Source organism: Vicugna pacos, unplaced genomic scaffold (genome assembly GCF_048564905.1).
Source record: "Vicugna pacos unplaced genomic scaffold, VicPac4 scaffold_21, whole genome shotgun sequence".
In the NCBI taxonomy this organism is placed as follows: domain Eukaryota; kingdom Metazoa; phylum Chordata; class Mammalia; order Artiodactyla; family Camelidae; genus Vicugna; species Vicugna pacos.
The window spans coordinates 10,729,416-10,742,490 of NW_027328742.1; the positions used below are offsets into that span (position 1 = coordinate 10,729,416).

A 13,075-nucleotide genomic window follows, 5' to 3' on the forward strand; every position below is an offset into this window, starting at 1 on the left:
TTAAAATTGTACAAATGTACTAAAACTTAACAAGGAAGAAAGTATTCAGAAATCAAAGTATTTTAGTTTCACCTTTCTGAGACTACGCTCTCTGAAGTTTCTTGGTCAAAAAAAAAAGTCTCTTCTTGAATAAAGTGAGTGTCTAGGTAAGTCTTTAATTGCCTTGATATTTAACAGATGCAATAGAGAAGTTAATATAGACAGTGAATGTAGTCTTAAGCAGCTACCCTAGGGAGGTACAAAAACTGGTTGCTAGTAGAGGTGACCTTTAACACAAGAGCAGAACAGTACTGGTCACCTTAGGGATTTAACACGGTTGTTTAAGAGAGGAGATTGATTGCCTTTTGAAGGTGGCCTTTGGCATCTGTTGCTGTATTTATGCTGTCAGTGATTCAGCCAACACTGTGACTTTCTGTTCCAAAAAAGCAGATCACAATAAATGAACTACTGTATTTTTAATTAAAAAATTAGAAAATGCTATTGTCAGTACTTTAAAGCTTCAGACTGAAAGGAACCTTAAATATTTTTTTTTTCCCAGATTAGGAAGCTTTGATCCAAAGAATATCTTGTCAGAGACAAGCCAAGAACCCAGGTCTCCAAATTCCCAGGCCAGTGTACTCCCATAAATATTTAAGAATGACTGGGGATTATTTACAACTTTTGATTTTTTAAAATTATGAGTCAAAAATCTGGCCTTAATTTTTTGCTTTTTGATTCATATGGGAGATGAAGATGACTGCGCAAGAGATAACTTTACCCCTCTAACACCAGCAGCCTAACCAAGACTAAAAGAGCTGCACCATCTCTTGGTATTAACATAAGAGGCTGATGGCTCTTGAGAAAATAACAGTACATCAAGCCCAAAAGGGAAAAGCAAATGAAAATGCAAGTCTGAAAATGTCTACCTTGCACACACTCTTCCTTCCTGTCGCCAGTGAAATTAACTCTGCCTCAAGAGATCCTTCCTTGGCCCTCCATAGTACACAGAGCTTGTTTCATGGGCATGCAACCTGTGGTAGCTGTAAAGAGTTCTATGCTTGCTCTGTCACTATCCTCAAAGTCTCCTTCAGTTTTGAACAAGGTGCCCTGCATTTTCATTTTACATAGGACTCTGCAAATTCTATAGCCAGTCCTGATACTATGCGAATTCTCTCTGGTGTTTGCACTCATAACATCCTGTACTTCTTTTGTGGCAAATACTGACATAATTAAATACAGCCACGCTATCTCTTTTCAGTCTTAGTAGTGTTAATCCCCGCATAACATGAATTGGTCTTATCTTTTCCACTATTTTTATCCATATCACTTAGTGGAGTTCCTGGATTAAAACAGAGGCTTTGATCAGTAGATGGATGAATAAGTCAATGAATTAGTAATTTTGAGTAAATGAATGAATAAAAGAAACTTGGGGAAAACTTTTGGTTTGAACAGAATGGTAGACAACTGGAGTCTTTCTGGGTACTGGAAAAATTAAAGTCGATACATAGAGTAGGAGTAAATTACAGTGAGTTCTGAAAGCCAAGTCAAGAATTTGATACTTGTCACATGAGGAAATATAGTTGTTATTAGCTTTTGATAATCATGGTAACATGTTCATTGCTTGTGTTTACAGACTGAAATTTTATATCTTTAAACACTGTATTCCCTCTGTTTTCTTAGTAGGAATAAACCCTGGCATATTTTAATACAGAGTAACATGTTCATTTACTTTCAAACATATCACATACTTTATTTGATTTAATCCTCACAAAACTCTGCAGTGCTGGTTCTCATTTTTCACATAAAGAAACTGAGGCTCCAAAAAGATAAAATAATTTTCCCAAGGTAACATCAGAAAAGAAAGGTATGGGATTTGAAAACATGTTTCCTTGAGAAAATTTCTCAGAATCTTCCTACAGTTTAAAGATGCTTCCCTAGTCTAAGCATTTGCTTTTTACGTGACTGTCTAGCTACTTTGTATGCACTAACACTGTATGTGGAGGGAAATCAGACTGGCAGAACGTGGTACCACCAGCTACAAATTCTACTGAGGACATTTTCTAGATGAACTAAGTCTTAAAAGAGCCTGACGCATGTCTTTGGAAATACGTTGTCAGTCTTGGAAAAAAGGTAAGAAATTGAGACTAAATCTCATCACCCAAAGATATTCCAATTACAAATACAGTCACTTTTTTTTTTAAGAGAAAACTGAAGGGAAGAAAAGATTTATGGCCAGAGCAAAAGATTATGGCCAGATAAGCAAAAGAACTTATCTTTCCTAAGCACTGCAATATTTAAAGAAAATTGACCTCCAATTAAGTAAAGAAAACAAGACATAGCAGTTTAATTTGACCATAATTTCATCTAATTGAATCGTATAATTAGTAATAAAATGTGTAGATCCCATCACATTGAGATAGCTCTTAGGAACAGAAAAAAAGACTCTGTAAATGTGCATCATTACCTGTACCCCAAAGCCTGTTATTGATAGTTTTATAACATTATTACTATAATCAACCTTTAATTAAATTTTTTATTATGTTGTCTTTGCTCAGTGTAGAGACGAGTTGCAGTCCTGCTACCTAGATGGCAAAGAAAGAAGGAAGTCACCTAGGGTCCTCGATGGGTAGAAAATCAATGTGATGTGAGAGTTGGATGAATAAACTAGTTCTCCTGCATAACTATAAAGTCTTCACTTCATTCCATACACCAAAGTAAATCCAACTGTATTAAAGGGATACACATACAAAATGAAAACATGAAGTTACTAGGTTAAGATTATGGGATCAGAAAATTGCAGATCTCATTCAGCTCCATTGCTTATTAGCTGTGTGATGTTGAGCATCATAATTTTAACATCTCTACCTCAGTCTCCTCATCTGCAAGATGAACATGTATTTTATAAAATTGTGAGGGACTAGTGAGACAGTGCATGTAACATTAGGACGTTCCACAGGCACACGGTCAGGGTACAGAAACGTCAGACACCACTGTTACGAACCTCCTTGCACAGATTACTTTGTCAGTTATAATGTAGCACATCTAAGTAGAAATATTAGGTGAGAAAATCACTGAGTTTGAATTTGAATGTTGAAAACAATATCTAAATAAATCCAGAAAAAGTCAGTTTTTCTACTTGACATTTTTAGTGCATACATGGATAGGTGTTTTTTACTTTGTGACAGAATTCACATCCAGTGACAATCACAGGTGTTAAGTGCACAATTTGATGGGTGTTGACAAATGTATAAACCTACACAACCAATAATTCTATGAGGAGCATGCGGAATATTTCGATCATCCCAGAAAGTTTCCTTATAGCCTTTCCTGTCAATCTCCACTCGCCAAACAGAAACCTTGCCTTGATGCCTATCACAGTGGCTTGGTTTGCCTGTTCACGAGTTTACTGTAAATGAGTTCACACGTTATGTACTCCTTTCTGAAAGCCCTATTCCCCTCAATATAACACAACCCCGTGGGTAAATCTCAAGAACACCTATCAGTAGTTTATCCTTTTTCTGGATGTAGTGTTACTCCGTTATATGAATATACCACAATTTGTATATTCATTGCTCTACTGATAGAGATTATTTTTTCCAGTTTCTTTTCCTTGAATTCCTTAAACACATTTACAATTGGTGTTGTAAATTTCTAGTCTTCTAATTCCATCAGATGGTCTTTTTATATTGATGACTGTTTTTCTGTTGTACTTTCCTCCTGCTTCACACACTTAGTGTTTATTGTATGCTTGGATAATATGGATAATACATTGGGGACATCTGGACCATAAGTGTCTTGGTTCAATTCATACTGTGTTTCAGACAGGCAGTTACATTCCCAGCAAATCATCATCCTTTCATGCTTTTGTTTTCCCTCGTCCTTTCATTATGGAAACTTTCAAACATACTGAAAGTTTAAGAATTGTACAATAAAAACCCACAAACCACCATCTAGATTCTACAGTTGTTAACACTGTAGATTCATTTGATTATATATATTCGTTTGATCACACATATCCATCTATTCATCCATTCATCTCAACATTTTGATGCCTTTCAAAGTGAGCTGCAAACATCACTATCCTTCACACCTAAAGAGTTTAGCATGTCAAGCTTTTTTATTCTTTATTTATATGGATCTATATTATAGATTGTGTCCTTAGTCCTAACACTAGGCTGTGGTCCTTACTCTCAAAGTGAGCATTTTCTGTAGCCTCAGTTAATGCCTGAGTTTCTCACCAAGATGACTCCAGCTGGGGTATCACTCCCAAGTCCCAGCACTGCCTGACCCCTGGTGTCTCTGTTCAGGTCTCAGCCGCACAGCAGCCATTCTTCATGGAGTCTGGCTCCATGTACGTGCAGCACAGCCCAGCTGTCAAGCCATTCTCCCTTAGGCAGACAGCTGGCGGTCCTTCTATAGGCAGGTCTCTTTCTGTGCAGGGTGCTCGACAAGCACCAGCTGGTCTACCGCCCCAGAACTTACCACCCTTGTACTTTACAGTGAACCTGTGTCCTGCTGAGAGTTCTCCTTGTAACAATGGCTAGAATAACACTGCCCAAAAGAGCTCTCTGCTGATGAAAATGTTCTGTATCTGCACTGTCCAATATGGAAACCGCTAGCCATCCATGGTTATTCAGCACTGGAAACGTGACCTGTTTGAGGAACTGGATCTATAATTTTAATAATTAACTTTAACTATCGCATGTGGTTAGTAAGTACCACATTGATCAGTGCAGATCTAGAAAATGACCAAGGAGAGAGCAAGCAAGTGCCCCATCCGGTTTTTGCCTTCTCCCCAGGATCACATTTCTGTGGCCTGTTGGTCCATGCCTGAGAAAATTCCCTTGTATTTTGTCCAGTTTTGTAGCTCTGTTTTTCCTGGAGAAAGGCAGTTATGCTTGGGACCCTAATGGCTTTTGTTTACCTGAAAAATATGAATTCAGCTAAATATGCAATTCTGATCGCCTATTAGTAAAATAGCAAAAAATAATAGAATGATTCCGTCAGAACCGTGCCAGATCAGATAGCGTCATACACATTTCTGTGCCTTGTATTGTCTGACTCCTCAGATAATGCATTTTATCTTTTGCATAAGGTATGGGCAATCTTAAAATTCTGAGTAACTCAAACTTAACCTTAAAGAGTTATTTCACAAAAATGGGGATAAAGCTGTATTCAAGGAATAAACAAAGGCAAAGTAAATCAAATCGCTGCATCATCATTTGGCCTTGACAAAGGAGCCCAGAACAGCAGTCCAAGTAGAAGCCAGTTCCATGAGCTTCCTTTATGTCCTCAGGTCCTGTGTTCGCCTTTATCACAGCATATGCAATTCAGAATTTAGTTACCCTTGTTAGACTGTGAGCAGCCTGAGGCAAGCCTTTCATACATCCCTAGTTCCCAGCAGTGTGTCCTATGTAGTACATCAAACATATGCTAAATAACAAGTAAGAGAAATACTTATTCCATCTGTGTCTTTAAGAAAGTAGACTGGTTAAGAAGGCACAAAAGATACATGCACCCCCAATGTTCATAGCAGCAATATATTCAATAGCAAAGACATGGAAGCAACCTAAATGTCCATCGACAGATGACTGGATAAAGAAGTTGTGGTATATTTATACAATGGAATACTACTCATCCATAAAAAGGAATAAAATAATGCCATTTGCAGCGACATGGGTGGACATAAGGATCATCATTCTAAGTGCAGTAAGCCAGAAAGAGAAAGAAAAATACCATATATCACTCATATGTGGAATCTTAAAAAAAAAAAAAAAAAGAGGACACTAATGAACTCATCTACAAAACAGAAACAGACTCAGTTTTATGGTTACTGGGGGAAAGGGAGGTGGGAAGGGATAAATTTGAGTTTTAGATTTGCAAATGTTAGCCACTATATATAAAAATAGGTTTTAAAAAATTTCTTCTATAGCACAGGGAGCTGTGTTTAATATCTTGTAATAACCCTTAATGAAAATGAATATATGCACGTATATGCGTGACTGGGACATTGTGCTGTGCACTATAAATTGATACACTGTAACTGACTATACTTCAAAAAATAAAAAGGCACAGAAGTATTAAAGCCTTATTTTCCTCTCAGGTTGGTGAGAATGGAAGAAAGTTGCAGAACACCTTACCACTGAAGGCCGATCACAGGAATCACAAGAAAGAGGAATTGTTCTCAAGACTGATTGCTCAAACAGGCCCACAGAGTTCCCCTTCAACAGACACAATTTCACACACAGAATGCAACCTCCCCTTGTTGGATGATAAAGATGTTGCCTTCACTTCAAAATGCAGCCTTCCTTAGAAACTTTCACTTTCTAAGCCCAAAGTGTGGGTGTGTACCAGAGGAAGCTGTGTTCAAGCAGCCAGTCATGCCTCCCCCATACATTTATGGGGTCTCTCATTAAGTTTGTCATTTTTACAATGACCTAAACCCAGAGTGCTTGCACAGAATTAATACAATGTTCTATCCATTTTCTGTTTAACGTTACTACTTAATTTTTTTTGCCATTGCACATTTTGCTTAATTCAGTTAGATGCGTGGTTTCTTCTTTAGGTCTCAAAAAAATGACCAACTCCCTCTGCAGTTATAAGTAACCTTACAGAGAAATGAATAAAGACTCAATTATGCAGTGTGTTAAGTGTGAGCTACACTGTAACTGGGAATACATCTCTCTACCAGCTCAGTGCCACGTGAAGGAAGATGAGGACTTGAAAAGAATTAGATTTCAACAGGCTCACGTAGAGAAGCATTTTCCCCATTTCACTCTACTTCCAAACATAGTAAGCTATCTTAAAATATATATATCTTAAAATATGCTTCTGATGCTGAAATTCTTTGCCAAAAAAGTCACTGCTGTATTTGACTGCTTTATTATTTATAATTTGTTTTGTCATTTTTGTATCTAATGCACTAATACCTGAAGTAGTGAACATGCACATAATTTTGAGCCATTTGCCATTCTTCTTACCAAAAATTTTTGGAATTAGTTCAATTATAATTATTCAGGATAAGTTAAAAATGTCAGTTTTCAAATTGCAAGTACATAGAGCACCCTCTAGGATAAAGAGGAAGAAATTTCACGAACACCACACATTAATTTTTAGATTTAGCTTTAGTTTCCAACTCTAGGTTCATATATTTCTTTCTTTACTGTCATTTATAACTGCCTCTTGCACATGGATGTCTACTGATGGAGACAGTTGCTAAAATTTGACTATAGCTGGACGTTAGATTTTTCAAACATTCCTGGTAAGTAAGGTTTAGTATTTGAATTGCTGATTCAGGTGTTTTACTGTTATCTGACTATCTCTGTAAATGTAGTAAATTCCACAGCGCCTTAATATTTGGCAAAGGCGATTTCTAAGATGACTTAGAAAAATAACAGAAAATAGATTATGTGGACAGTCAGTGAGGTCTCAGGGAGAGGAAAGGAAAAGCGATCACATCGAATCAGCAGCACTAATCACACTGGCGCTAACAGCCTAGAGAAGCAAGCTGACCCAATTGTAGAAAAAGCGAAGAATTGCATTTGATTTCTCTGTGAGTCTGAACTATATTCAATATCTTGTAATAGCCTATAATGAAAAAGAATATGAAAAGGAGTATGTGTATGTATAACAGAATGACTACGCTATACACCAGAAGTTAACACTGTAAATCGACTATGCTTCAATAAAAAAAGAATTCCGTTTGTAGTTAACTTTATGAAGAGGGGTTCAAGTGGATTATGAGTGGTTATTAGTAATCCAAACACACTTCTTGACATGCCTGCTCCCTCAAGAATACAAGTAGATAATTAATGCGATAGCAAGATGTTTTCTTTAGATGAGCGCGAGGAAGCATGGTTTTACATCTTGTCTTATTATCCAGCAGACACACTAACTTGATAACTCCTTGCAAAAAGAGTGTTCATGTTTTCCTGCTTGATTGCCCTAAGATTGCTCCTGCTATTGCCTTGATGAACTTTTCTTCTGCTTGGAGAGAAACAAATACAGCTTGGTCTTTGAAGGAAGTAGGCCAACTGGTCATTAGCAGAAGTAGTATTAGGTGTGTGGGATCCAATCAGGTTTTTTCTTTTTTGTGTAATCCCCTGCTCACGTTTGCTACTAAAATTTTAGAAAATGTCTTGACAGTCCTTCCTCCCCAGGATGTAAGTTTTGACTTTCTCACATATACAACTCTCAAAATCTTTCTTCGTGTATCATAAGGTGGATCTTCCCTCATAGCAGCAGTGATGTTAGACAGTTTGGGAACGATCCTTGATGATAATTCTCTGTCCTGCCTGAGATTCTGCTCTCCACTCCTAGCCTGTTCAAGCCCACTTATTTCTTGTCCCATGTCTGTTTTGCCATTTGAAGCTGGGATATTTGACAAGGTTTTTAAAACATATGTTTTATTATAAACTGCCTATTTTAACATGATACATATTTTTAAAACACAGAAAATAGAAGCAAACAAAACATCAAAGTACCAAAAGTCTTATAAGAGAAGCCTCCACCCCATTTTTCTGCACATCCTGCTTTTAAAAACACAAATTTAATGAGAATCTCCATCTGTGGAGACCCCTTCCATGGGTTTCCATAGCCCACAGGACAAGCTGAACGTTTCTTACTGTGGCAAACTAAGCTCTTCATACTCAGGCTCCTTCCAGATTATTCTGTACAATCTCAGAATTCTAATGCAGTGGTTCTCAAACTTGAGCATCTATAACACCTCCTCTCATCTGAATCTCCTTTGTTTTTATGCAAAATCCTACGCAGTGTGCTTTGCTACTATGATCAAGGAGGTCTAAAATAGGGCCCTCAAATTTGCATTTTTAATATGCACTCTGGGAGACGCTGGTGCAAGTGGCTGCCAAGCCAGCCTGAGAGTCTTTCTCTTAGCATCAGTGTTCACGATTGGCCCTCTTACTACTGACTTCACACATGCTATTTCCTCTGTAAGGGAAGCATTACTTCTTTTTTTTTCATGTAACATATTCCTAATAATCTTTCAAGACTAAAACATCAGCATCGATAAAATTTGCTTAAAGGTAGAGACAAAAATAAGGTTTCTCTTATACAAACCCACTCCTTTAAACTCTACAGTGTTTTTTTTTTTCTGTCTTTCAGCTTTTAACTAAAACTCTAGAATAAAAACAAAGGGAATACTTCTCCTAAGGAGAATTTTTTGAAAGCAAGTTCTGAAATTATAGATATTTTTTCTTAGGAGCCCCAATGCTATGCCAGGCACTGCAGAAGTTAAAACAGTAGAAAATAGAGTCTTAAGGAACTCACTAACAAAGATCAAGACAAAGTATCCTAGAGAACAGAAATGTAGTTAGTTAATGCCTAAGCTTTATATTATACACCTGTCTGAAGTCAAGGTTCTCTGGAAAAATACAATAGGAAATACATAGTCTCTCTCAAAGAAAGAGGGAGACCCAGTGCAAGCACATTTCATGGACCAAAGACAAACTGATCCTAAAAAAAGGTAAAATGTAATTATGGTAAATTTACCCCAGTGATATCAGGGAATATTGAAGATCTGAAGATGTCCACAGTAAAGCTTGATGAGAAGATATATGACAATCATACAAACATACTAGACTTGGATACAGAGATGAAAAATGGAGTTTGGTTGCAGTTGGTGAGGGAGGGAGGAGAAAAAATGAGGTCATCTGCCCACTTTTTAATTGGGTTATTTGTTTTCTTGGTATTGAGTCGCATAAACTATATATTTTGGGTTTTAACTCCTTATCAGACACATCACTCGCAGACATTTTCTCCCACCCAGAAAGCTGTCATCTAGTTTTGCTGATGGTTTCCTTCATGGTGCAAAACCTTTAATTAGGTCCAATTTGTTTATTTTTGTTCCTTTTCTTTGCCTGAGGAAACAGACAAAAAATTGCTAATACTTAAGTCATAGAGTGTACTGCCTATGTTTACTTCATGTTTACTACAATGCGATATCATCTCACAACTGTCAGAAAGGGTAATATCAAAAAGACAAGAAAAAATAAGTATTGACAAGGAGATGAAGGGAACCCTGGTACACTGTTGGTAGGAATGTAAATTGGCACAGCCACTCTGAAAAATAGTATGGAGGTTCCCCACGAAACTGGAAATAGAACTACCATATGATCCAGCAATTCTACTCCTGGGCTTATATTGGAAGAAAATGAAAACACTAATTCAAAAAGTCACATGCACCCCAACATTCATAACAGCATTATTTACAATAGTCATGATATGGAAGCAACCTAAGTGTCCATTAACAGATGAATGGATAAAGAAGATATGGTACAGGTACAGTGGAATATTACTCAGCCGTTAAAAAGAACGAAATTTTGCCTCATGCAACAACATGGATGGACCTGGAGGGTATCACGCTTAGTGAGATAAGTCAGACAGAGAAATGAAATATTCAGTGTTTTTACATGTATGTGGAATCTAAAAAAAAGAAAGAAAAATTAATACAACAGAGATTAAGATTCAGAGACTAAACTAGTAGTTACTGATGGAGAAAGGAGTGGAGGAAGGGGCAAGATAAGGGAAGGAGATTGAGAGGTACAAACTACTAGGTATAAAATAAGATACAAAGATGTAATGTACAGCACAGGGAATATAATGAATATAATAACTTTAAATGGAGTATAACCTATAAAATTATAAAATTCACTATGTTGTACACCGAAAACAATAAAACACTGTAAATCAACTATTAAAAAAAACCCCAAAAACTCAAGAAAAAAAGAAAAATGAAGGGAATTGGGAGAAAGAAGAGTCAGAAGGAAGAAGGAAGGAAAGGAGAAAGAGAAATAATGTGCAAAATACAGTGGAAGACAGCTTGGCGGAAAAACACAGCCCAAGGAAGGAAGTACATTCAAGAAAAGGCTTAAAATTTTAGACGAGCTTTAAGAGAATGAGACCTTTTTTTACATAAAGTTTAAAAAGCCATTAAAGATGACTTGACTAACAGATTTACACAGAAAGTGAGACTGCAAAGCTAAGGAGATGTTCAAAGTAACCCCACCACAGAAAAAATAAGAAAAAAATTTAGAGACTGGCATGTCTGAAAGTGTAACCAGTGTGATAGATAAAAGGCTCAGGTAAACATATGCAAAGAAAAATGACAGATTACAGCAATTAGAAAAAAGAAGTATAAACAGGGGACAAAGACCTATGTGTGTATAATTTGCAGGGAATTTTCCCTAAAGAATTTAGTGAGCACATCAAAGGGGCATGTGATACAACAACAAAATGTTGGCAGTGAGGGACACTGGGAAATACACATGTAAGTTATCAAACTTCATGAATAAAGGACACAAGTCGCAAAGTACACAGGCAAGGAAAGCAAATCATTAGCAAGAAGAGAAGTCAGACTGGCCTCGGGCTTCTCTACAACTACATTCAATGATACAACATTGCTAAGGACACACATTTTTGAAAGGAGAAGGAAGTCTCACCCAGGAATATTCTGCCCATTCAAGTTGTCATTCGAACATAAAGACAGCAGACAGACATCTCAAACATGCTGGAACGCTAGAAATATAGTACCCATGCATTCCAGGGAAGAAAGATGGAATCCAGCAAACAGGAGTTCAATAAAAATAATGAAAAAGCATAATAAAAGGAGTGGTGCTGAACATTAAATCTAGTCAATGTTTGGCTATGATTGAACATCTGGGGAATTGTGGCTGCAGAACAGATGGTAAATTTTACAAACTCTAACAGTTTAAATATTATAACTAACAAACACTGGATGATGTGAGGTGGAAAAGGAGGAGAAAGTATAAAAATGCTAATCACTCTTCCTTCAAAGTAGAGAATACACCGATGCTACCTAAAATTGAAAGATGTACTTAAAAGATCAGAGACCCCAACCAGTTAATATTTTCTTATTCATACAGAAAACTTAAAGGAATAAATCCTTTTGATGGGAAAACCTACATGGGGAAAAAAAGCAAAGCTTTAGTGACTTACCTATTTGTAGTTTGGTGGAAATATTTCTAGTTTTTTTTCCCCCAAGTACTGTAGAAAGATTGACAGAAAAGGACAGCTTTTGTTCCACCATGGGAAATGTTTGTGTGTGTTGTAACGTTCTCACTAGAACAAACGACTGAAAGCAGTGTGCAATGGAGCAAAGAGTATTGAAATGACAGCTTTGAGAAAGAGATCCCTGATCCAGACTGTCCAATAGTAAACTACTTGGCTACTCTTAACGGCTCCATTCACACTTTGGGGCCTGAAGATCATGGCTTTGGACATACAGTTGATTGATAAATACCCATCAACTTGTTCTGCATGATAAATTCTAAGCCTTTTTCTTACAGACAGCTTATTGGGCAACAGTCAACTAAATTCAATAAACATTTATTAAGAGCTCAACTCCATTCTATGTGCTGTTCCTTCCTGAAAATACGCACATACCATAAGTACAAATGTCCAAAGAAACCGCATGAGTAGAGGCAAGTAGGAAGGGCTGTCATGTGGAAGAAAGAGCAGTGCACAATCCTATCTATTTTTTGTTCATGATATAGTTTCATGACATATATCCAGCATTTCAAATGATTTCTTTAATTTTAATTTTCATAACTGAGTCAGACGGAGGCTAAAATCTACCGCAATCATGCCAAAAGGTTTTTTTTCTTAATTTCTATCATTCTACCATTAATATTGGCTATTTGATTTTTTCCATTTCCCTCACATTTTAATAAAACAAAGACACGATGCAATAAACACAAAGTTTCACCAACACAGCTGAAACTGAACAATCGATTCCACAGTTGGTGCCACCTTGCATGAGCCACTATATGTCAAATGAGAACCAGAAGTTTCAATAAAGAATATGAATGTGCTAAGTGTACAGAAGTCACGCTTACAACATTCAAGGACCAACTCTAACCCAAAGAGCACCATTAGGCTTTAAACATCCTTTAAATTTGTTGAAATAAGGACTTGGGAAATGACTACGAAAGGCCGAAGAAAAGTGAAACTGTCTATGAATCATTCCAGCTACAGAAAGGAGACTGCTGGCCAGAGACACAAACACAGCCAACAAGCCTGAAGGTCATGGAACAGTTTGAGGAAGCACTTACTCTAA

General features: G+C 36.9%; 2 long non-coding RNA genes across 2 annotated transcripts in view; one reads left to right on the plus strand and one right to left on the minus strand.

Moving 5' to 3' along the window:
- The window catches only part of LOC140694471 (uncharacterized), a 473,386-nt gene extending 465,712 nt beyond the window's left edge, over window positions 1–7,674 (plus strand). Inside the window, exon 8 of the long non-coding RNA XR_012070108.1 lies at window positions 6,083–7,674. This is a non-coding gene — a long non-coding RNA (uncharacterized lncRNA). The remainder of the gene's footprint in view (window positions 1–6,082) is intronic.
- Window positions 1–13,075, minus strand: part of LOC140694472 (uncharacterized) — a 167,859-nt gene that overhangs the window by 43,676 nt on the left and 111,108 nt on the right. The gene's annotated exons all lie outside the window — the stretch shown is intronic.